Source organism: Cygnus atratus, chromosome 2, assembly GCF_013377495.2.
Source record: "Cygnus atratus isolate AKBS03 ecotype Queensland, Australia chromosome 2, CAtr_DNAZoo_HiC_assembly, whole genome shotgun sequence".
Taxonomy (NCBI): domain Eukaryota; kingdom Metazoa; phylum Chordata; class Aves; order Anseriformes; family Anatidae; genus Cygnus; species Cygnus atratus.
The window spans coordinates 120645224-120667350 of record NC_066363.1 but is presented as its reverse complement, the minus strand read 5'-3'; positions in this window follow the sequence as shown (position 1 = coordinate 120667350).

Here is a 22127-nt window from a genome sequence, read left to right as displayed (position 1 = left end):
AGGAACAGTGGGTGAGGCAATGAAACTTCTTCCAGCACAAGCTGTTTCATTCTGTAGGTCTTCCCTCAAGCCTAAACATTTACTACCCAGAGAATGAAGCATCATCAACTGCGTTCTCCCTGGCAGCTCCACACATGCACAGAAGCTCAATTGCTGCACAGGAGTAGGAAAACTGCTAGAAAGCCAATTGATGAAACAGTTTCTCCTTGTTCGGGAAAGACTTCCTTTTTGTGTAAAAGTGGAATGAGACAGACTTGATATATCTCAGCCTGTGTACCTCAACATTTTGTGAGATGTGAGCTGTTGTTTAGGTTCCATTACAACTACTGCTTTTGTAAGTAGAAGGACAATCCAGGGACTATATAGGATCTATGTATAAGATCTATGAGTGAATAGGAACTGAATAGGACCTATGAGTGGCCCTTACATCTTTTGTCCCACAACTATAATTTGCAAGTCACCAAAATTTTCTATGTCTCTGTTTTAGATGGGCGTAATAATATTTATAGCTGCTACTGTAAGAATTCAATGTATTATTTGAGCACCTCAAAAATGGGCATATGCAATCACGAACATTAAGTTTTTAAATAAAATAGCCATAACAGTCTTTAAGAAAACAAACAAACAAGCAAATAGTACATGGTGCTGGCAAAGAAGGAACCTGAGACATGAAATATTCTAGGCGGAGGGGGTCTTTTGTCTGTCTTGCACTATATCCTGTTTCTTAGTTGACTTTGAAGCTTTTGCCTGTGTGTCTCTATTTCTATCCTTTTCCATCGTCTTCAGAAACTTTAATATCCTGGCCTGAGGGTGTAGCCCTGGTTGAAACAAGAAACCATTGGGACCTAGCTGAAAACAGACTAAACAGGGAAATGGGTTTCCAAAGCACACATTTCCTTTTATTTAGCTATAAAACCATTTGCTTTTAGCAGCTTCCTTAAATGTGCAAGTAACCACCCCACTCTTTTCAGCTGGACATACAGGCTCATAGTTTGATTTGTTTTAATTAACATTTTAACCTTCATCCCTGTAGCTTGTTGTAGGACAAGCTGTAGGACAACACTTGCTATTACAAGAAAGGAACAGAGTGAACAACATGGTGCCTCCAGGGAAAGAAAGAGAAGGGAGTGCTCATAGCCCAGCCCTTGGAGCAGAGCAAAATGTAAAATCCCTGGTTTCCTGAGCCAGGCTCTTGGGATAAAGCCTAAAGATTAGCCCCCGCCCCACCACCCGTCTGCTGAGAAACAGGGCTCTGAAGAGTAAATTATGTGCTTCCCAACTCCCTGCTGCACTCTTGCATTACGTTATATTAATCATTCAGTGAAAGGACTAGAATCCAGCTTTCCTTAGCCTCAGGTGGCAGCTGTAATTCCTAAGCCAAGCTATTACTCTTTCCTCTGTGGTAAATATTTTTTCTTGTTCCTTAGGAAGCAGAGTGTTGGGATCCCACCTGATGACAGATCCCTGTCCTGGGCATTGGAGTCTGAGGACCCTCGCAAGGGGAGGGAGGGCCTGGACATGGATCGCAGCAGCGCAGTACCAGAAGGTCCCCATGGTAAGGGTGGTCAAGGGCTTTTCCTTCCCTTTGGAGGGAAGGAACATCTCTTCTCTCCTTGAAAAGAAAGACAGCTAAGCCCTAAGGCCGGGTATGAGGCCTGAACTGTGAACCCTGAGCAAGGGAAAGTCTTTAACTCAGAAAATAGTATGCAGATGTAAAGAAGGGAATTCTTTCTTTTTTTTTTTTTTTTTTTTGCTTTCCATCCTCATTTGCATTTGCATTTACATTTGCAGCTCCCAGTTCTGGCTATCCATTTCTTGCCATGCATCTCACAGGAAGTCCTCACATTTGACTCAGAGCCCCACTGCAATGTTTGAGGCCCTGTTGTGGATCTTGCTCTTCAGGTCAAACGCAAATATTCAAACCCTCAAGCTGACCACTTAAGGTGTTTTTCCCTACTTTTGAAATACCTCCACCCTTCACAGTGAACATATACGTACATTTACAGCTCCCACACAGAAGACTCTGTCCTCATAAACACCAGCAAGTACATATTGAGTGTCTCACAGGACTTACATCAGTGTTTCTGACAGCAGAATTAGGTCCAAGGGGCTTTACATCATTTTACTTGCAGTTAGAAAGGCACAGAAATGAAATGCAACCACATATATATATATATATAAACATGAGAAAGCAGAGACAGCAATCACTTCTGCATTGAGAAATGATTGAAAGAGTATCTCCTTACATTTTAATTTTTCTCCTGGTTCATCTTCCACACTTATCATTTCCAAACACAGCACTAAAGTCCTTGTCTTAAAAAGCTTGCCATGAGCTAGAGTCAGATAAATCAGAAGTTAGATTATTTCTTTTTCTCCTCTACCTACCATAGTGATAAGACCTAAGCAATGATCAGGTCCTTCAGGCATACCAGCTAATACCATATTCAATTGCATTCTGAAATGAAACGAGCATAAAAATACCAAAGTTTCCTGTCTACAACATTTACACTCCATTAATACCTGACTGCCCAGTAGTTTCAGACTAGCAAAAGACAGCTAGACACCCAGAAACACATTGTCTAAATATGCAATAATGTTTCATAGCTGTTTCATAGAATCATACAGTCATCTAGATTGGAACAGACATTCAAGATCATCAAGTCCAACTGTCAACCTGACCTACCAAGTCCCATCCTAAATCATGTCCCTTAGTTCTACGTCCACACATCTCTTAAATACCTCCAAGGATGGGGACTCCACCGCTTCCCTAAGCATCCTGTTCCAATGTCTAACTACCCTTTCCGTGAATAAAGTCTTCCTAATATCCAGTCTGAACCTTCCCTGGTGCAGCTTGAGACCACGAGACCATTAACTCCTTGAGTTCTAGCACTTGTCACCTGAGAAAAGAGACCGACACCCTCCTCACTGCAACCTCCTTTCAGGTAGTTGTAGGGAGTGAAGTCTATCCTCAGCCTCCTTTTCTCCAGACTAAACAACCTCTATTCCCTCATCTGCTCCTCATATATCTTGTATTCTAGTCCCTTCATCAGTTTTGCTGGTCTTTTCTGAACACACTTGAGCAACTCAATATCCTTCATGTAGTGAGGGGCCCAGAACTGAGTACAATATTCAAGGTGCGGTCTCACCGGTGCAACAATGTACAAGGGGACAATCACTTCCTCGGTCCTGCTGGCCACACTATTTCTGATGCAGGCCAGGATGCTGCTGGCCTTCTTGGCCACCTGGGCACACTGCTGGCTCTGGCTCATGTTCAGCCAGCTGTCAACCAATACCCCCAGGTCCTTTTCTGCCAGGCAACTTTCCAGCCATGCTTCCCAAGCCTGTTCTGCTGCTCCCAACATTCAGCCTTACTGAATTCAACCAGTGGTCCAGCCTATCCAGAGCCCTCTGCAGGGCCTTCCTACCTTCAAGCAGATTAATTCACATCCAATTTGGTGTTACATGCAAACTTACTGAGGATGCACCCAATCCTCTCATCCAGATCATTGAGAATACTAAAAATACTGGCCCCAGTACTGAGCCCTGGGGAAAACCTCTGCTCACCAGCTGCCAACTGTATTGAACTCCATTCACTATGACTCTTTGAGCCTGGCCTTCCAGTCAGTTTTTTACCCAGGGATCAAGTCATGTCCGGATTTTTGGCAGGAAGCCTCAGGGAGGCTGGGGAGCTGAAATGAGGGCCACAAACCCCCTGGCAGCATCACCCCTGCCCTCTCCTTCTTTACCTGCTGCCTGCCAGAGCAGTGCTGGCTCTGAATGAAAAGCAGATGGAGTTAAGTTTAGTTAAAGCAGACAGTCATAACAACAAAGAGCTCTCATCTAATCACCCAGTGGTAGTAGGGCTGAAAACGCAATCAAGTTGTTTTCTATAAATCATTTTCGCAAGGTAAGAGGTCTGACTATCCAGCGTGGCTCACTAAGTGTTTACACCGTAAACTTTCTTGCCCTCAGCACTACCCCTTCACTCTGAATTATTGCTTTAACGCATTTAATCATGAAAAGTTACAATCGGGTAATAAGAACCCTGTAAACTTTCCCCTCCTTTCCTTTTAAATAAAATTATACACTGGTAGTAAAGACATGATTATTTGAAGGTTGTGTTTATGAGAAATCTTAACCTCTGAGGAGGGTGGTGGGGAAAAAAGAATTTAAAATTATGTTTAATAGAGAAAACAGCTTGTGGAAATAATTACACAACTTGTGAGCCTTTTGCAGTGAGCTCTTAACAGTGTTTTTATTCAAACCTGTAGTAGGCAGGCAAGCAGTGTGTCTTTTAGATAGTTGAATATATAAAGTGTTCAGTTATAGTACTAATTTACTTATATATTGCCAAGATAAAATGATTGAATCTGCTGAAGAGAAGAGGAGGGGAAGGACAGCGGTAACGCCTATTGTAATGAGTAACAATAATGGGAATAGCAGTTTATTAACAAACTCCACAGGTCACTGAGCACTAATAGCAGCAAAGCAGTAAAAGTGAAATTCAGTCATGTTCTGTTAGAGCACACAGCATGCTCCCAGCTTCCTCATTAGAAGGTTTCACAATATTCTAAACTGGAAATGTTGCCTGCATATATGAGAGACACGGAGCAAATGCATGCTGCTTCAACTGCACCACAGCTTGGCTCCGTCTCTCTTTCAGCAAGGTCTTCTGTTTTGTTTTTCTATTTCAGCTTTTTAAAGATTTTCAAGATTAACACGCTTTGGTTTACAGTCCATGTTCACATTTGGCTCTGGGATCCTACAGGCTGTCCAGACTAACAGCTTTTCCTGCAGCCCCACTCCCTCACATTGAAGGCAATTGAAAAGAACAATTTACTCTGATATTAAATAAACTCTCTGTCCACTCAGGTCAGTGCCTTAGCCTCAGGAGGATTTAAAGTAAATAAAGTGGTTGGATGACAGTGCATTTTTTACTTAGTTTGTTTAAAGCTGTACATCACTTTCCTGGAAAGACAAAGCACTTAATTTGGGTTCTTGCATTTCAGTGATGCTGGAGAACTATGATGTTTGCCAGACTGCCCCCATTTCCTGCTCCCAACATCTTCCTGACAGTGCTTAAACTGTTGCAGGGATGGACGTGGCCCACAGATACCCTGCAACCTCAGGTAGAAAGCAGAAAAAGGATTGGTATTTATATGAGCTTTCTCAGACAAGTTTCTCTTTTTAATTCACGAAGTCATTTAAATTGCACAACTTGCTGCATAGAGCCTTTCAAGCATGGGCAACAGAAGCAAAGCAGCGAAAGAAAGGGAGCTATTTTAACAGTTAATTTTCTGAAGATTTAGATGCTCGCCTCATTTGATATCTAGCATCTTGTGCCTGTTTAAATAATTGATTTGACAGAAATATCTTAAACGCCTTAGTGAAACCCATTTTAAAGACTATGTTAATGAAATTCAGCTGCTGAAACAGCCTTGCTTTGGCACAGTAGTTTCTATTTTTCTCTCCTACAGTTTGAAATCTGACAATGCTGCAGCAAACAAACAGCAGATGGGATTGTAGCAGGGCTTTTAGAGTAATGAATATCTGTGATTCTGCACACAGACTTATCCTCTGCCCTTGGATGGCTGCTGAAAATACAAGGCAGTTTGATATTTTTCTCACACACGACTAAAGTACTGTCAATGTGCTGTGCGGGAGTATGCTCACGTTGTATATCAGGGGCAGGCATTTGACTGCTGGAGCTGGAGGAGAAAAGGAGGTTGCATGAACATGTCTGCACAGTGCTGGGTTGGGGCTGTAAATCGTGGGGATGGGGTTGGTGAGCCCGTTGTCGCATTACCAGCTCCCACGGCTCCTGAGAGAGGCCTGAGTGAGGCCTCCTCCGAGTCATGAGAGAGGCCTCCTCTTCTCAGAGAGTCCTGAGAGAGGGCTGAGCACAGATGGAGTGAGTAAGCCTCTGTCCAAAATCTACAGTCACCCAGATGTGAAGAAAGGAAGACAATTTTAATGGGTGCCTCAAAGTCCAGTCCATGCAAGCAGCTTCCTGGGGCGCCAGACCAGCTGTGAGAAACACTCTGCATGATCATAGTCAAGGAAGGTTTCACTCCGTACAGTCACTCAGCACAGTTTGTGGGGTTTATCCCAGGAAGATTCAATCCAAAAGGTATATTTGTTTCAGGCAACCAAAACCCAGGGACATGGCAGCTCTTGGAGCACAGGGCCAGCCCCCCTCAGCTAAGGAAGGGCCTACCATGGGGTCCACCACCCAGCAGACCTGTGCTCTGCAAGGCACCAAGCCCAGATCCACTGGGTTGTCTTCCCAAGACCTGAAAGCTGACTGCATAAACAATGGAAACAGGATAATGTCCAAGGTGACTCTGCAGGTTTGCAGAGGTACCTGCCTTCCCCTGGGGGGACTGAAACAATTACATCTGGCAAACTGGGCTGCTCAGCTAAAATTCCTCTGGGAGCATGCTTAGGCGGGCATCTAAATTAGAGGGAATGCATCTCCCTGCATTATTAGAAGTAACAGACTTGCTTTTTTTAATTTACTTTTACTATTTCCTTTGCAAATTGCTAGGCACTTCTAAACACAAACCGGTTTTGCCTTTTCAACTTTCCTCACATTAAAGCCCAGCTAACTCCATTAGCAAATAAAGTAAATAGCAATAGCACTTATGAAAGTCTAAATTCCCTGAAGGTAATAACTGTATAAAACACATGGGAGTTGTTATGTTCATGGCAAGGAAATGGAAAGCTTTTAGTTTATCATTAAACTGACTTAGTAGGCTTTGGTAGGCCTTGGCACCATTTACTAACAATTTATAATGTCAGACCAGGGTGAGTCTATGCAAGTGATACATATTTTTGTACTGATATACAGTACTTGTACTATTTGTCCTGAACTCCAAGTAAACAGTGCTTAATAAGCTCTGACTTGGCTTTTCCCATTAAACTCAAGTCCCTGCGAGTCCCTGCAAGAATTCCCCTTCAGTGCAGTAATGATGGCAGTAGGTGAATTTCCAGGCTGCTGTTAATTTAAAAGTTAATATTTAGAAGTGATTCCAGTATAAGGAGCCTTTGAGCTCTCACAAAAGGATTAGATGGTGATACATCCTTATGCAAAGTGAATGAGTAAGAATGAAAAATACTCCAGAAAGGGAAAGAGCAAGATAAGACACTGTTAGAGATGTGACCCTGTAGGAACCTCATTTCTCTAGCTTGTGTACAAGGCTATACAGACTCATTTACATGCATTTATAGAGGACAATCCAAACCTCATCTTTTTCTTGTAATACATGTGTTCAGCTTTTGGTCTAGTTGAATTAAATATAAAATCCTTTGTCAGGAAACAAGTTATTTTAGTGATCTTTTTATGATATGAAAGGTACATTTTATGTATTTTTAACTATGCCAGCATGATGATTATTTCTACTGACCAGTTCTGATTAAAAGGGAGCAAAACACTTCTCAGTCAACTACACCCATACATGAAGAAATCAGGTTTTCACTCGATAAGTACCTACCCATTTTCCAAGCATGCAACTTCTGGGCATCCACCCAGGTAATAACTCTGAGACCTAAATCTGCTTGATGCACTGTTGCTTCCCTCAGGGATCTGGTTTCTTTTCTTTCCAGCTATTTTTTGTGAGTATTGTCCTTTCTGAATATGCAGGCACCTGCTGCTATTGGTCAATAGTCTACTGAATAATCTGTCAAAACAGGTGTTGATGGCACTAGTTCTTTTATTGTATCAATCATTCCCTTCCACGGTCTGCAAAATAAAGAGAAAAAATCCCCTAGAAGGGTTGTGAGGTGAGTGAACTTTGGTAAAATTTCCTAGACTACTTTGTTACACCCAGAGATTTCCTTCACTGGCAAACATCTCAATGGAATTTAATGGCTTTAGTTTGCTGTTGTCTGGTCAGATTCACTATTAACTAATTGCATGCCCTACACTGTGTATTCTTGTGTTTCTAGACTTGCATTTTACATTCAGCTAAGCAAATGCATCTGAAAGCTTCAGAAAGTTGTCCACACTTTTTTTTTTTTTTTTAGCTTTAAATTAAATAACATAAATTCTGTGGCAAAGGACACAAGACAATACTGTTTTAGTTTGGGAAAGGCATCTGGAAATTCTCAGGTGCTGAAGATAGATTAGAAAAACAAACCTTCTAAACGGATTGATGATTGCGTTTAATAATATTGATCCTTTAGCAAGTTGAATGGCAAAAACCGAACATAATACCTAACTTTGAAAATAAATAATCTCTAATAGCTGAGCTATTGCGTAGATATATCTGGAAAGAAAGAATATAACTTACATTTTTTTTTTTTTTTGTAACCAGAACATGTACATATGCCATAGGGCTGTGAAGCAAAAACAAATCTAATCAAAGGCCTTTCTAACTTCAGTGTTCAAACAAGGCATTATTTGTTTTACAGAGGATATAATCTCTAAAATATACAGTGTAGGGTTTATAAAGCCTCTGTTGTCTCTGGATGCTTTTTCCTGGATCACAACAATTGTTGCAAAATCCTTCTCCCTGCAATATAAATCTTTACATCTTTTTCTCGACAAATTTTCTAGTTGTAGCCTGGCTTTTCTGGTTCAGTCTTTGTCTTTTTGTTCTTCATTTCCCTGAATGCTCTTTCATTTTTGAGGTTCTGGTGTTCCACTGGTTAGACCAACTGCTCATTTCACATCTTCTTGTTCTTTTGTCATTGGTATCTAATACTAATTCTTCATGCTGATAGCACTAAAGCCATACTGCTTCCTCCATCATCACTGTTATATTCCTTAGAAGAAAAGCTGAGATGAATTAGTGTCACACACAAGCACCTATCTTGTCCCCTATACTAGTTCATCTAACATATTTGCAATGCTCAGCAACTGTGAAAATGCAGTAATAAAAACTTGTGTTGTTTCTCCATAGTTCTGGCACCAGTTATTAAAGTTAGTACTTTCATTTAGAATATCTGCTTATAAAATGACCACCCAAAGTCTCATTCACTTTCTTGCAGATGTGTCACCTCAGGGGGGATGTTGGACAGACATCAGGACATGTGCACTGGTCTCCTTCTGGTGTTCCTGCAGTGCTCGTGTTCTATCTATAAAGAGCCATGAACTGGCTGGCATTGCTCAAGAATCTACCAATCTACAAAGGCTTATGACACCAAATTTATGTTAGTGGAGTTGTATACATTAATGTTGTCCTGGATACAACCAGAATGGCATTTTTAAGGACTCCACCTTAATATTGCACTGTCACTCACTAACTCCTCTGATACTTTAAGGACATTGGTTCTTTGATTCTCCAGTTAGAGACATTCACCCTTACATTCTTGCCATCATGTAACACTTGACATCATGTAGGCTTTGGACTTGAGTCTGTATACAGTCTACGTCAGTTTTCCTGGTCTTGATGCTAGTTGCTGAGACCAATGCCATTCTCCACAGGCTGGAAGGGAGAACTGACTTTTACAGAAAAGTTTTTTTATGTGGTGGGTGTCAATTTTTTGAGGTACATCTCATTTTGGAGCAACCAGACCCATGGGGGCAGGTACACTGATGGAAAGGCTCAGCCGAAATGGGAGAAGTTATGCTGGGATCATATACAGTGGTAAATGAAACAAGAAGACAAATCAGCAACACACACACTTGCTGTTTCAGATTATTTCACTTCTCATTCTTTCCACTCTGTGAGTACTGGGACCATTCAAGCCTGAGATGATAATTATGAACTGCAATTAGTGGAATATGCTGCCTGTTAACTTTGTCACAGCCTCTGTTATGAAGCGCAGCTTTCATAAATGAGTAAAAACTGTAATGCTTTAATTTCTAAACTCTTCCAGCACTTCTGTAGTAATGCATTTCAGAAACAAAAACCTCTGTGTTCACACCAGGCCCACTGTGCTACAGGCACCGGCACTGGGATGCTGAGAAGGGAACCAGGTCCCCTTGCAAAGGCACAAAGTCAGCTTTACAATAGACACTTCCCATCCCTATGGATCAGGTAGGAATAGTCAAATACAAAAGGAGTGGGAAGCAGCAACCAGAATTTTCAAAGGAACAGAAGGCTTTTACGACTCTTGCAGTCTGCTTGCCTTGCCAGGCACACTGGCCCTAATGTGATGCTCTAACCATGGTCCTTCTGGAGGCAAGTACTGATTTGTGCACTGATTTGACATTTGTTTGCCTGAATTCTCCTACTTGGAGGGTTACATAATGTCATAATATTTCTGTATAAGCTGGAAAAAGTGCTGCTCATTATTTCATATTCTTCTAAAGTCTCTGGCACAAAGAAGGGAAAAGATATGAACCACAGTACAGTTCAGCAAAACAAATGCAAATATACTACGGTGCCTTTATTGTTACTCAGAGAAACCCTGCAAGGTAGACAATGACTTCCAGTCTCCCTTTCCTACCTTGACATTTCCAGTTTGGCCAGAATAGTCACGAAATGATTATGAAGGGCAAAGGGATTCCAGTTAGAGTTGATCTATATTAATGTAAAATTCCACTGTAAAAGAGGAGTCTTTTCAGATGAAAAATCAACTGTCCTCTCAGTGAAAATAAGGAATCTATTATTTAAACCAGGGGTGAGAGAGGGAGAAGTTATTATTTAGCTTCAAACTAAACAATATATTGAATAGTTTTACTCTTTACTGTAACCTCTTCTACACTTTCCACCTTTTCTGGCAGACTTGTTTATATGCCAGGTTTCACTTTTTTCTTAACAGTCCTATAATGTCATTAACAAGAAATTCATCAGCAATCACCCAGTCAGTACACCATATACAATAATATATATATGCAGTATATACAATAATAATTGAGTGGTCTTCAGGGCTTCTACAACTGTCATTCTCCGCTTTATTACAAGGCTGCTGTATCTTTTGTATGAACTATTATGACTCCAATTTGCAACATCTGTTCAATCATGGGAAAGGAGTAGGAAAGGAGGTGAAATGGACAGTTGACAGCCTTTTGGGCAGAACCTCTAATGAACAATAATGTAAGATACAATAAATTATGAGACGGCCACAGTAAGGACAGATTCTGTCTTTAGACAGATTCTGTCTGCGGTGTTCGCAGGCGGCTGCGCAGATGTCCAACTGCTCTCTTCTGCTCCACCCAAGCAGATTCCTTTCAGACCCTCAACTAATCAATGCTAATCACATATGCCATCTGCCAGACATGTAGATTACACAACAGGACTGGCACTTTCAGCAGAGCTGGTTGGAATGACACACATAACTTGTGCCTCTGGAAATTGCGATGGTGAACACAGTGAAACTGTGGGACTTGGGAACTTGTTGAAGCATCCCATGTGCGGTGCTTCAGGCTCCCCACCGGCACCAAAGGAGTGACCCAGCTTCACAGAGACTTTCCACATATTTACAGCTGAGATGTCCTCCAATATCCGGTCCTTCAAATCTATGTACTGCTTAGATAAGCCACTGATGGAAATACAGGCATTTCTAATGCTATTTCAGTGACAGTCCTCTGCTTCCAGAGGCAGGCAGAGGAGCTGCCTGCAGGTGAAGCTCCTAAACCCACAGTCTGATCTAAGAAAAACCTGGATGATCACCCTTCTTAAAGAAAAGCTTACACCTTAAAAATATATATAATTTAAAAATGTATTTGAAAGCAGAATTCAAATACTAAAATTGATGAAGTCTTTTCAAACTCAAGGTTTTCATTTTTACTAATTTTATGAGACATTTATATTTCTGTACATTCTGCAGAAAGATAAGCTTTTTTTTTTATTACATGCTCTATCTTTGGGAATTGTTATACAAACACACCAATGTTTCAACAAATATGAGACTCCAGAATTTCTCATTTAAAGGTTAATTTAATAACTTCATTTACTATAATACTTAATTTTTACAGTGCACATTATATGTAACTTTGAAGAACTACATAAAATATTTATGTCTAGATGTGGTAGCTACATTTGTGATTAGAGTTTTATTTCTGTTAATTATAAATCGAACATGCAAGGTGTTTTTTTTTTATTTCTTGGGAGGACGATTTGCAATAAAACTGTATTTGCTCAGAGTCTTTCTGACAGCTCACCAATACCATCAAGCTTCAAATTATGAAAAAAAGACCCATATAAAATCCACAATTCATTATCTCATGGTAGTTTTCAAGGTCCCTCAGTCTCCTTCAGGTCTACCACTTGACTTTGGCTTTACATAAATTGTAGAGCCCTGTCTTCATGGACTTCATGACAGGTAATGGCATCATAATTCTTTATCAGTACTCTTCTGGATTGCCGGGTTTTCCTGCTACAGGCTGTGTGTGTCTGTCATCAGCAATGCTGTCAGTGTTCATCCAGTAATACACTGATGCAAGTAGTAAACATTTCAGTACTTGATTGAAGGTTATAACTATTTTCCACTGTCACTAACCAACTTTCCTTGCTAAATGAGCAGGGATTGCAAAACCCTCACCTTGAATATGAATCTTACTTTTCAGTTAACCAACCTACCAGCTTAGAAAAGGCCATTCCATCTCTTCCCCTTCATATCTGAAGGCCATTTAGCCCTATTAACACAAATAAGTCTTTTTCAATTGCTACCCCACAATTTAAGAGTTGTACATTCATGTAACTCTACAGTCTGTTCTCCATTTATAAATATGACTGATTTAACATAACAGAAATCCAAACTGTTCTATAAATTATAGAGGATGACATCTGTGATAATACTGGTGTACTTTTTATAAGTCAACTGGACTCTTCTGTGCTGTCTTCAGTGCTATTTCTCCTTGCTCAAAGCATATACTGGCTCTACATCTTCACACTTGTACAGCTGCAAAAGAAATTGTTCAGTCAGATTTGATTTCTTTTAATAAACATGTACAAATGAACTAAGATATAGCCGCTGATGCTGAATAGCAAATAAGCAATTAACGTCAGAGCGCTAAAAGTCTTCACAGCACATATATGTAGGATTGGATGTCATTATTTTAATAGCACACACTTTCATAGAACATTGAAACTTTAACTGAATAGGTCATGTCTTAGAAGCCAACTTAAAAATTTGTTCTCTGTGAGGTCAAGCATCCTATTATTATAGGATATAATTCTATTAGGAAAATAAAATCCTAAAATGAACTTATGATGAGGGTTCCCCCTTAGCAATATGAATCTTATTCCTAATTGGAACCTGTTAGTCACTCATTGGATTATTGGATGTATCACACTTATTGACTTTTTTAAATAACAAATTCTGCAAATATATTGATTAAAAAAGAAAACAGTGAATGATTTTAGCACATAAATAATTCATCAGTTTTTCATTATAGATATTTGTTACTTCGAAATCTAGGTTTGAGTTGCTTTGATTGAAAATATGAGCTTCTGTACCTCAATAAGTTTCTGTACCTTGATTGGATAAGCCAAACTCCTAGTGCCACATTTCATAAACAGCTATTAAATAAAATGCTTCTTAACTTCTAAGTGCTTCATAAGTGAGGCCTTGATGATTTTTTTTTCCACAAACGCTATTTTAGTGTTACAGTAAGCAAGAGAATGGGTAGCAGATAGGGACATGCTACAGGGAAATTCTTTTCTGCCTTCAAAATATATTTATACAGATGAAATTCCATTTTTTATTGTTTCACATTGAATTGTTTGTTTCACAATGAATGCAATTCATTGAGCCAACTCTTCTCAGTTTCTGAAATAAAGTGAGTTCCTGAGTCAGCAGTAGATTGTAGATTATGAGCAAATAACTGTATGGTAAGTGTGGCTGCATCAGAGTGTAGGTATGCATTCCTTTAGGAAAGCAAGCAAGCAAGCAAGCAAACAAACAATAAAACTCAAACAGTCTGTATTAAAAGAAAGGAGAGGAATGAATAAATAACCATGAATTAAAATGAGTGTCCCAGGGGGAGCTAGCACCACAAATTCTCCTTTAAAAGCATGACATGATAACTCTTGATCATCAATAAAGATAATAAAATGCAGCATTAATACTACATTTTGAGTCCCAAAGTCCAAGTTCAAAATGAAAGCTTTATTTTATAGAGAAATCCGGGTGTAAGTTCTTGATTAGGTAAGTCTGTATTTTACAGGCAAAACTTCTATTCAGGAAAAAGAAAAGAGAAAAATGCAAAACACATTCTTAAACATTTATCCTGAAGTCATAAGGTAAGGTGTCTTGCAGGTGAGACAATTCCAGCTACCTGAGCAAGGAGCTGATCTAACCTAGCTAAACCAGAATGGTTTAGCTAGGCTAGTACCATAGTACTGTTAGTACTATGTTAGTACCGTACCTGCTAGGTAAAGAGGCTGAACTTGCTGCACTCCTGACAGCAAATCCCCAACCACTGTGAGTGTTGGCCACACCAAAATAAGGACCGGGACGTCACAGTCCCAACAGGTGCTGCATTCAGAGACATGGGATTTGGGGAAGCACCCAACATGGGAACTGGTTTTGTCCCACCCAGGTGGTGGGACAGCCCTTCCCAGATAGCAAGGTAAAAGCCCTCGCCTTCTCCCTTCTACCTCCTGCCTCTGCCTATGCTGGGCAGTGCCCTGGCTGAGGAGAGCATCTCAATCACATGGATATTAGCTGGGGAATTACAGAAGCATTTTACTAAGAATTAATAGTTAACATAATCTGGGAGGTGTTTCCTGGCTGTTGTGCTGTTGCTAAGAACAAGCAGAGGCCAGACCTTCAGTGAGTGCAAAAGTGCTGTCCCCACCAAGGTCAGGATTGTGCCACTGTACATCTGACAACCTCTTTCATTCTTTTAAAGCTGCCACCCCAACTTATATTAAGGGAAATTAACCCAGAATGTGTTCTGTGTCTGTGGACCAGAAGAGACCATGAAAATTGAATTCACTGCAGTTAAACAGGACTCTATTCAGAGTGGAATTGTCTTCATATCTATTCCTGCTGGGAGTAGTCACAACTACACATTGAAAGGTCAGAATAATGACCACAGCACAGGATTTTATCCCCTCCCCTTGTTTCTTGCCCCTACCATTCCCTGCCTGCTGCATTCATAATGCTGAGAAAGGGCGAACCAGTTCTTACACAGCTGGGGGAGGAATGTTAGCTGCAGAAAACACGGCATTTTGCATGGCCATCACATATTATTCTGGGGATTAAATGCTTGAAGAGAAACTTGTACCCCAGGTGTCTCTGGGTGGGTAGAAAAATGACAACTACAATTGCAGTGAGCTCCAAGTTCATGTCATTCTGAGAAAACAGGCATGCGTATCATGACAGCTGCAACACTAGAAAGCAAGAACATCCTAAATCAGGGAAACAAATTATCTTCGACTTTCTTTTGCAGAGAAGAAAGTCAGTTCTTAGGACAATTAACTCCCATGGTTTTAAAAATTAATTATATCATAGAACAAAACCATTCTCTCAATGATTAAGTAATTAACATTTAAAGTATTGAGGCAAACAATAGGAGAATGGGTTTCTGAGTCAGTTTTGATCACAATCACTGATGACAGCAAGGGGAAAGGAGAAGCATTCAGATGGGCTTTACTGTGATCAGAGCGTGACTGTTCCTGTTCCTGGTCCTGCCTAAGGTTTATCAAAAGCCACAGCTCCAAAAAAACAAAAAACAAAAAAACAAAAAAAAAAAAAACCACCAAAACAAAGTCAAAACAATGAAAAAAAAAATATTGTCCAGAAAAGAGCAAAAGGAGACTAACAGACTAACATTAGTGTGGAGAACATTGTCATCAGACTTGCTGGGGTGACTGGAGGACCAAGCAGAGTCCAAGCAGATACAGATCTGAAAGCAGCTATTTGTGCTAAGTCTTAAATAAACAATCAAATGAACAAACAAATAAACAAACACAACAGAGAACAACCACCACCATAATATCCCCAAACTAAACCAAGCCAAATCTCTTGATATTTTAAGTGTTGGGTTGAGGGCAAAGGAAAAAAAAGCCTCAGAATCCACTGGTGCTTGCCCTCTACCAGTTTACTGGCCAGCAGGGTAGTACTGTCAGTTACTCCTAAATTTATCACAAGTGTAAAGTGCTGGGTCAAATCCTCTTCATGTGGAGTCTCTGCTCTCTCCAGTTCTGGCTGCCAACCAAGTTTTGAATAAGCTTTTTCTTCTCGTTCCCTTTCACAGAGCTAAAGCCCCAGCAACAGCCATTCAGGCGCCGTTTGCTCAGCACCTGAGAAAGGGAGGACACACACAGGCTCTTTGGTTCACATTTAGACACCTCACTTCAGATTCCAAAATACCCGTGTAATCCTAACCAGTGAGTCTGACCTTCTGCCACACTGTTCAGCACATCATGTCCTTTCCTCCAGCACAGCATTTCTTTGTTTCACGTGAAACAAGCCTCTGCCATGCCAATGGTCTGTGGCATCACAGGGACTGTGCAGTGAGAGCTGCTCATCATTGCAACCACCCATACACCTCTTTGAGCATGCCCGAAAGGCACACTGGAAAGGAGGTTACAAAATAAAACAATGCCTCTGAGAACAGACAGCATGTAAAGGTTGATATAACTTGTATGACTGGAAACACAGGAACCTATTTTTCACATATTTCACTGGAAGGCAACGAAAACAAACACCTCAAATAACATTTTTGTTCTGTATGAAAACATCTCTATTGAAAGCTGCTGGGTTGCAGCTATTTTGGTAAATGAAACCTTTAGCAATATATGTGGTTGGCTTGGGTTTTGGTTTTGTTTGAAAAAAAAAATGAACATTTCAGGTTAGTGGGGTTTTGTCTCCAAGTTTTGAAAACATATATAGGGACCTCTTGTTATTTTTCCCCAGCATGGTATTCAGTATTATTAAAAATTAAAATATATTGCCCCATGACTTTGTCATGTCCACTATCAGATCTCAGATGAAAAGACCCTTTTTCTGTAGCACTTTGTTTTCCTACAGCATTGATCAGCCAGACAAGAGTGATGAAGACTGGCCAAAGAATAATCCAGAATATCTGAGTCCATTGAGCATGACATTCCCATAGAAGCAATGGTCTGCTCTAGTCCATACTATACCATTATGCACTTCTGGGTTTTGCGTTTGCTGCCCCTATCTGGGCAGAAGGGAGAAGAAACCATATTCAGAGTTGGTCAAGTTATCCAAGTAAATCCCAAATTAGTGCTCTTTCATCTAACTGAAAAATTCCAGCACATACAGCGCCTAGTGTCAGCCAAAACAAAACACAGGCTCTGAGAGCACATTGAAAGACTGGGAGTCTGGGAAGCAACCATCTTCTGATTTCTGATGCATGGCACATTGTGGCAAAACATAATAATACCCAGTCTGGGAAAGAACATTATCAGGTAGTTAAAAGCTGTTTTCAACTTTCCTTTATAAACTATTTTTTTCTTTTAATTATTATTATTATTATTATTATGTGCTGTGATGAGTTCTTTTAGGAGCATGCAGGCAGGCAGAGAATATAAAGCTAATTGCAGACTCAGAAAACTATAATATTATGGACAGCTGGTCAGCCTGTTGGTTGAAAGAGGTGTTACTGGAATGGAAAGCCCTCTTCGATCTCTATTTCTCCTCTGGAAATTTACCCCAATAAGAGTATCCAGGCAGTGAGTTTCCCTGACGCTTACCATGAGCTTCCATTTCATAGCATGACTGTTTCTTAACAGTGCAAGTTACTGATACCCATGGAAATGGTAACATACAGGTTTCAGACCTCCTCCAAGAAGGTTAGTTTCTTAATGAGGGTGTGGGGTACTAAAAGAGTGTCCCAGGATTAGGATTTGAAGGTCTCGATCCAGTCTGTTTAAAGTTAATTGAAAAAATTTCCAGAGGCTGAGGAGGGACTTGGCTGGGCTATTTAATCCCCTACTGTAACTGGACTATAGCTTCAGGAACTGCTGTCCATTACATATTGACAGAATATAAATGTCACATCTGGAAAAGAAAATGAAGTTTCAAGATATGTGAGATTCCAAAAGATGCTATGCAAAACTTGAAGAAAATCCATCAGCTGCAGAAGTCTCAAAATCCGACACTCTTCTCCACCTAATGAAAAAAAAATATATTAAAAAAAAAAACAAAAAAACAGTTCTTTCCTCCCTTCTATACAAAGTGGCTTTAATACACTCTTAGGAAACTGGTGGGCAGTTAGAAATGTCCACATGCATGGATGTGCACACTCAGCTTCAGGCTTATCCTTTCTGTAAAATAATGAAGGACTTTAAATCCATCGCCTACAATATGACCCAGGTACCCAGTCATAGGTGTCTGAGTAGGAGGAATGATGAGGTGTTCAGTACTTGAGTGCTTCTTACTTACATTCTGTGCACAAAGCACCTTCAAGTCTATTTCACTTTGTATTGTGTTCTCTGTTCAGAATGATCAATTCATTCCATGGTAAAACAGCACCTGAGCAGACAGAGTCACAAAAAACACTGGATACATCACTGAAGGCATTTAAAGAAAAAAAAAAAAGTATAATAATAATAATAAAAAAATCAACATATTTTGAATGTTAAGTCCGTTATTGGAGTCCAGAACAGAAAGGCATTGTGTTGTTTCAGAAGCACAAGTAGAACCTTATTAATCCATTAAAAAAAAAAAAAAGGCAAATACATTAACTTGTATATCTCATCTGTTTGTATGATTACAGTATTAACTCTCAATCTGTAGCTTTTGTAGTTATATTTCAAGAACAAAATTGAAGTTTCAAGCCTCTGGAAGTTAACTATGGAAATACTCCCCAGATTAAACAGTAATGTTCATCTATGTAATTGCATGTAGCACACCAGGTTATTTATGAATTCTGCTGTTCACAATACGTCCCTTCAGACTGCATTTCCTAGATTGTAATGAGTGGCATCATTTTCCTTATGTACCTGAGTTTGCTTAAAAACATCACCTTTGCTCCAAAAGGTATAGGAGACCATAAACAGCATCTTCTCACTACTTCCTGGCTGAAATAAGCTAACACTTGATTGTTTTGTTTTTGATTTGTATGATTATTTTATTTTTGCTCTCATTTGTTCTTTATCCTTGGCCTCTGAACTCAAAAGACCAAGAGGGTCTAAGGGGGACTGTTACCTACTGGAGGAGTTGGAGGACAGAAGGGAGGGAGGTTTTCAGGAGAAGAGACACCTGATGGGGTGAGGAGGAGGGTGAGGCAAGCAGCCACTGAAACACTCCTATAGGATGCTGTTTTGAAGGATACTAATGGGCCAGGAAGGGATGCACGTGGTGCACATGCTTTACACCCTTGTACTCCCTTTTCTTTAAAGACAAAACAGACTTTTGCTGAGCACCTTTCATGTTCACAGTATATTTTCTTTAGTTTCTCCTTTTTCCCTGAGACTTTAAATAGCTTATAGATGTTTTAAACTGAGGCAGAGAATATATTAAAGTATTCCAGAGTAGACAAAATTGCAGTTCAACTGGAGGATAAAAATGTCATAAAAAATATGTCTGTATGTGTGTGCCTGTTGCGTATATGTGTGCATATGTATAGAATTATAGAATTATTAAGGTTGGAAAAGACCTCCAAGATCATCTGGTCCAACCGTCCCCCTGCCACCAATATCATCCACTAAACCATGTCCCTAAGTATACATACATATACATGCACAGGCACACTCATTTTATAAGCTCTTCAATGAGGCTGGGAAGTTAACAATGCTTTGAACACATCAATAAAAGCAGTCCAGTAGTTTGCACCCATCCTAGTTAATATACACTCAGTGATGCTTTCTACATTTATCAATGTAAAGCAGTAGCATGTGAGAAAAAAAAAAAAGAAAAAAAAAAGAAAAAAAAAACCAACTACCAACCATGATTGTTTTGGGGAAGGAAGGAAACATTACAAATAGTTCTTGCTCTCATAAGGGTTTCTTGAGTGACGTTGAGTGACAGTGGGACCTGGCCTCAGTCACAGAGCAGTGCAATGGGTTTCCTTCCCCAGGCAGACTCCACCTGAGGACGCTGCCTTGGAAACTAGTGGCCCCAGCCATTTTCTCACTCTGCTGCTTTGCTTTATGACGCCAGCAGTACTTGGACAGGGGACGTGGTGGTTGTAGGTTTAAGAAAGAAATACTGTTTAGGTGGGAAGTTTTAACACTGGAGCAAGGCTCTGAGGAATGTACTACATAAAGCTGGGGTGAATGTAATCCAAATACTTGCCTTGTTTCTCCATGGAATTGATTTTGTTTTCAGACTGATTTCTCATGTCAAGTTCCTTATTATCATAAGGAATTCCTGTCCATCACTGACCCCTCTCTAGAAAACTGCTTTGTGTCACTATCTAACTCCACTCCTTCAGAAACAAAGCTGTGCAGCAAGAAGGTTCTTGGTTAACTGTATAAATTTCATCTGATATTAATCATCTTGTCATTCTGGGGTCATGATGGCAGGTGATCCAAGACCTGTATACACACATTGTAGGACTGTGGAGGAGAAAGTCAATACCCAATGTGTTGACAGTGGGTCCTCCATCGTGCTAACCCGCTCAGAGTGCAGCAGCACAACAGTTGTGGCAACATAGCCAACTTAAACGTACAAGTTCTTGCTTCTGCCCTTATCTGTGGCCACCTGCTTCTGCCCAAATGCTGTAGTTTGTTACCACTTCGGTTATCTGGTTTACAGTCCAGCTCCTCAAACATTCACTTAACACAGTGGATAAAGTGGGAATTTATGGGAGTGGGAAAAAATGAGTAATTGCAGATGGCGAGGAGGTAATCTTTGACATCAAAGGCAATGGATATAACTAAATCCTCTCAGTTACCATGGAAAATGCATGTTAAAGCATGTCAATTATTAGCTAAAGAAATGCAACACTTGTGCTGAAATGTTCTCTTCTCACACTGCACTTTAAAAATAAACATAACTGAATACGATACAGAGTGCTCAAAGTCACGCACAGATTCCTCATTCCTAAAAATATGCAAAATTAGACAATCAAGCACAGCCAAGGAGTCTGAAGTGCCTAAACACTTACATATTCAACAGAGACACTTCTACTAATTTGCTGAGTGTGCTGAAAACTGTGCTGGGATTTCTGCTTGCCATGTCCTCGAGCTGTGCCTCGCTGCTGGGAGGTGAGGTGAGTACTCAGCTCAGGAGGCTTTCTGCAGGGAGACTCTCAGGTCCCATCTCACACTGCACATCCTCGGCGTGTTTTCCCATGGGCATTCAGCCTGTGTGGGATCTTCCCAGTCTCCCCTGCTCCACGTCTTTCTTAAAAACCCTGTGGTGGAAAAGATGGGGTGCCAATGATGTGCAGATTAAGGAACTAAAGAGTAACTGCCCTCTTGGTTTGGGCGGCTGCACAGGAATTCCCCCCACACCCTAAGTCAGCAGCTTTTTCCTGACTGCTCTAACTGGCTTGGGGGATGTCATAAAGCAGACCTCACAACATCTGTTGCTCAGTCTTGTAAAGAAGCAATAACGTGGTTGTGTTGGATTTTTAAATCCTGGTGGTTTTCATAGAATTTACGTAATCTCAACAAATACTTCCACTAATGGTGTTCTACCATTGTTTCATACCAAAATACAAAGCACAGAAAATGAAAATTTTTATTAGACAATACATCCTTTGCTCTTGAATTACCTAAAAATCTTAAGGAGATGCTGGAATGCTGTATTTTAATGAGATCATAAAAATATTCAAACTATATTAGCCATTCTAATATTGCAGCAGTGAAAGCCTAACAACAACCACAAACGTTTATGTAATGCATCATTTAATATGCACCCAAAATGCCTGCAGAAAACTACTTTTTAAACATTGCAAATTCATTGTGAACCCTTGATGAACATTTTAACAGGATGTCAACGCCACTCAGGAGAATGCAAAAGAATAGTGATTAAACTTGCATAAAACTCCACACCATGTTTTCTCCAAGTCTATATATACTGCAGAAATCTTTCCACATTTAACTATACTAACAGACCCTTTAAAATACTGTCAAATCACTTTAAATCTTACTAAGACCCTTTCTTACCAACCTTTACCAATGAGGCTGAATAACTGATGAGCCTGCGGCCATCTGGGAAATGGCATCAGCCTGGTCCTGTGGGATAGCTGACCATATGTGTAAGGTAACAGAGGTAACAGATAACTGATCTTAATCTAAGTGCTCATGTGTGTGAGGCTTTATGCAAATACCCAGGGCTAGGACCAGTAACATAGCTATTCCTGTCAC